Source organism: Pistacia vera, unplaced genomic scaffold (assembly GCF_008641045.1).
Source record: "Pistacia vera cultivar Batoury unplaced genomic scaffold, PisVer_v2 Contig302, whole genome shotgun sequence".
In the NCBI taxonomy this organism is placed as follows: Eukaryota; Viridiplantae; Streptophyta; class Magnoliopsida; order Sapindales; family Anacardiaceae; genus Pistacia; species Pistacia vera.
The window spans coordinates 472,592-477,397 of NW_022196116.1; the positions used below are offsets into that span (position 1 = coordinate 472,592).

At 33.6% G+C, this 4,806-nt stretch overlaps 1 non-coding gene across 1 annotated transcript; it reads right to left on the minus strand.

Moving 5' to 3' along the window:
* Positions 1-3,940: 3,940 nt before the first annotated feature.
* LOC116135770 lies at positions 3,941-4,058 on the minus strand. The gene has a single exon (XR_004128941.1). It is a non-coding gene; the product is annotated as a 5S ribosomal RNA (ribosomal RNA).
* Between the last annotated feature and the right edge of the window lie 748 nt (positions 4,059-4,806).

Below are 4,806 nucleotides of genomic sequence, written 5' to 3' on the forward strand. Positions count from 1 at the left end.
TGAAAATTTTGAAAAATCAGACAGCATTTCAACCAAATGAAATTTGCATTCTTTGAGACTTCTAGGATTGTAAGCACATTCATCAGGGTTCCAATTCTCATATACAGCCCAAATTTCTCCTTTTTTGGGGTAAATCTCAAACTGATTCTCTTTCAGTGAATGAATTGGGGAGCATTGATGGGAAAAAACCATTGGCCTTGCCACATCATTTCTCTCCCGACTTAGATCAAAGGACCCACAACCAACAGGTAAGCCGGAAAAAGACCATCTTTTGTAATTTGGACTAACAGGTTGTGGTTTCAGCCATGTAACAATGAGATCAAAATTGTTATTGCTGTTGATAAGAGCATAGCGATGAGGAACACTTACTTTACAATGAGCAGCCCAGATCTTCCCTGCTCTGAATAACTCCACTCTTCTGTCGTTTTCAAAGTTGTAAAATTCCTGGTTAGGCTTTGGCAAAGCCAGGGCTGCTTGATGAGTAATTATATCATCTTGCTCGCCTGTGTCATGATAAGGTAACTTATATGGCTCATAATTTCCACTCTTTTCAGAAGTCACTTCCATTGAGACTCCTTCAATGCTCCCGGTACCCAGAACTTGGCAAGAAGAAACACTGTGACACTTAAGCATATGCTGACCAGCCAAACAAGTATCCTGCTTGAAATAGTATTTTGAATGTTTTTCTCGGTCAGAGAGCTTGGAGAATGCACTCTGGAGAAATTGTAATGGGAATTCAGTCCCTGGAAACTCATTCTTAATGACTTGCAACGAGCTTAGGAGCTTCTGGTATTGAAAAACAATATCAGAGTGTGTGACACAGGGCATAAAGAGCTGATAAACACAGTAGTCATCAATCTCACAATCTGATAACTTAAAACCAGCTGCCAATATTAGTATGTCACAGACAATCAGCATTGAATCAATGTAATCTAGTGTTGGACAAAGCTGCTGAGCTCTGAGTAACTTGTCTCTGGCACTGACGTATTCCTCATTCAGCATCATTGTTTGGGCAACGCACTTTTCCCTCAGGGCCTTCAACTTATCATAATTTATTCTCCAATTCTTCTGCATCCTTACAATTCACTTATTCAATTTTCATAATCCCAAGTTTACCATGTCCAAAACAAGCTGTATATTTACCAAGCTTTTATAGTTTCATCTTCAAAATGACATTGGATCCACCATGCTGAGATATGACTGCGAAAAGGATAACAATCAAAATTCCAAAGAAAATTGAAGAATCAAACATTAATATCATACACTACGGAAAAGAGCAAGCATAAAAATAGACGGCTTTTCCGGCTATAAATGCATTCACAAGTGAAAATGGATCTCCACAGTAAAGAGCAGAAGCCAGATTTCTTGTTAATTTGTTATGTATTATTCAAAGATTAACCTTACAGGCTAATCTTGTTATCGGCCGAGTTTGAGATCTTGAGCTCGAGCTCAGCACAAAAAGGCCAGCTCGAGTTCGAGATCGAACTCGGCGAAAGCTCGACTTTGTGTTGGTCGATTTATATGAAAAGTACAGAATGATTAGAATTCACAATTCGTTTGGTTGCCGAGAAACTTAAGGAAAATAAAAGAAATCGAACGTTTGAGGTAAGTAGAATTATTATTTTCAATAAAACGAAAAACCCACCTCAGGTAAATAAAATTAAAACATATAAAAACAAAAACCAAGAACCAAATGCAAACGAAAAGGAAGAGCTGATTTATTATTATTTTTTCCACGTTTCCTCAGCAAACAAACAGAAAACAGACTTTAAATCCAATCAAAAAGTGAAGCAAATGGCTGCACAAGGCAATCTTGGAAAGATATTCTATATTCATTATCTGGGTTTAAGACCAAAATATATAAAAATTTGGAAACTTTTCGGTTACACATCCCGGCAAACCAAACAATTAGAAGGAAAATAGAAAGCATTCGCAGTTCACACAGAACAAACCTTGAAATAAGAAAATGTTGAGAAATAAATTCTTCGACTAAATAAAAACAAACCGTGAAATAAGAAAATGTTGAGAAATAAATTCTTCTACTAAATAAAGTGTAGTAACACTTAAGCGGAGACTTACTTCATTATTAACTTCAGGATTTTAGAAAAACATGGAGGCTTAATTGATTGTTAACTTCAGGATTTTAGGGTATTTTCAATCCAAAGCTATTTTTGGTATAAGTGAAAAATGTGTTCCAACTCAACACAAAAAATTATACCAAATTGGTATAAGTAAATAGTATAATACTATTTATCCACACCAATTTAGTGTGAAACTATTTATCTACTATAAACTATATTTTATTTTTTTATTTTTGTTATTTGTTTTTATGTTAATTTGATTATTATTTATATTAATATTTATAATAATTATATAATTCAAAAAATGATGAAAAATTAAAAACAAAACTTTATTCAATACAAATATTAAACTATAATAACTTAAAATAAAAATTAACACTAATTTAAAAACACTAAAATTAAAAGAAAATACAACATAAACTAAAATAACAATTTCGTATCCCGGATCCTCTAAGATCATCAAAATATTGAAAAGAACTAGAGCTATTTTGAGATTATTGACCTTGTTGTTGAGTTTTTTTTTTTTTTTTTTTTTTTTCCTAATTGAAAGAAAATGTCCGATTTCAAAATTTTCTTACTCAACATAGACAAATTAAGGATACAAAAGCTCACTATGCTCTTCGAAATGCATTAATTGATCATTTGTAGGAAGAATATACTAATTCGAAAAATTAAATTACTGTCAATATGAAATTTTACTTTTGTGTTGTTGTTGTCTTTTTTTATATTAAATGTAATGTTTATTTGATTAAATAAATGTTTAATTTTATTAAATTAGTATAATTTTCAAAGTAATTATTATTTAATAAAAATATCATTCCCAATATTTAATTAATATATATATAAATAATTAGTGAAATAAATTAATAAAAAAAAAAAAGAATATTCTAAAGAATGTTTTTTTTGGTGTAATATTTGATGCAATAGGTTGGAGATGCAATAGTGAAATATACAAAAAATCACAGCAATTTAGTGTGAAACTTGTACCAATTTGGTACTTGTGGTTAGAGATGGTCTTAGAAAGAAAAACATGGAAGTTTGATTGATGTTAACTTAAGGATTTTAGAAAGATAGTTTAGCTACATCAAACTGGTGCGAACACCTAATAAAAAACAGAAAAAAAAAAAAGTGCAATAGACACCGAGAAAGAGAGAGAGAGAAAGAAAAGAGTTACAGATCTTTAAAGTTTCAAGGCCTGGTAACTATGACACAAGAAGGAAGAGAAAATGTTTTTTTTATTTTTTATTTTAGAGAGAGAAAATATTTTTCATTACATAATACTACACGTTCAACCTCTTTTCGCCAATTTTCTTTCATAGCCAATTTTCTTTCACAACTCCCACATGGTCAATTTACAATGGGTCTCACCTGGGTTCCATTTTATAAATTGTGACTCACCAATTGCGAGCTGTCACGTTAGGGTTATGAGAGAAAGTTTGTGAGAAGAGGGTGTGAGTGTAACACTTTCCTTTTTATTACCTTGCTGTTACAATTGATGTTCTGGTCCTTTCTTTGACTTCTCAGGTATTTCGCAATTTATTTATTTATTACACTTCCTAGGTCGTTAAAGCTTTTGCTCATAGCACTGATTCTGTCTCTCATTCAACTAGTATGGCTCGAAGCTCCTAGAATGACAACATCAATAAACAGAGTAACGAGATGAGACGAGACGGAGGAAAGAGAAATGGAGTAAACAACGAAACAGGTGAATACAAAAGGACAGCGCCGATTTTGTCTCTCATTCAACTAGTATGGCTTGAAGCTTCAAGAATGACAACATCGATAAACAGAGTAATGGGACGAGGCAAGCAGAGGAAAGAGAAACGGAGTAAACAACAAAATGATCGAGGCAAAAAAGAGGGGTGCACACGAGGACTTCCCAAGAGGTCACCCATCCTAGTACTGCTCTCGCCCAAGCACACTTAACTTCAGAGTTTTGATGGGATCCGGTGTATTAGTGTTGGTATGGTCACACCCATTAGGTATTACGCAATCTGCCACAACGTTTCCATCCCACAGATCAAATGATCTGTTCTTTGTTTTTTTATGGGGTGTGTTTGAGTGTTTGTCATTTCTATAAACTAGTAAATTACGTATATCTCTAATAGTTTCAAAACTAACATATACCCCCTTTGAGATTCGAGCTCGCTGAAGCTCACAAGCTGGTTGAATCCAACAACTTAAAATCAGCTAAAAAGTTCCTTTTTCATTCATTATTTTACACAATCCCAACCCCCATGCCGTAATTCTTATTATAGCCTTTGGTTTACATATTTTTATCTCAAAGTAAAGATAAATAACACCTAGGGGTGAAATCGAGTCGAATCGAGTATCTGGGTATTCGAACTCAACTCGAGCACTATAGTACCGAATTTGAGTTCAAGTTCAAGCCTGACTGAGCTTGAGGAATCGAGTTTGAACTCGAACTCAGTACCTGAAATTGGAATTCAAGTTCGTATAATTGAGTTTTAGTAGAACTGTAATCAAGTTCTATTCAAGCCTTAATCGAGTTCCATTATTCGAGTTTTAATCGAGTTTGAGTACTAGTTGTAATTGAGTTCGAGCTATTGTTGCATACTAATATACATATATGCTTCAAGATCTCAAATGAGGTAGCTGGAGGGAAATTCAGCGAGTAAGTGGGGTGCAATTGAGTCCAAACAATTTTGTGGGGATTTTAGACCACCAAACACTATCCACACACTTTAGAAAACTGCACACACAA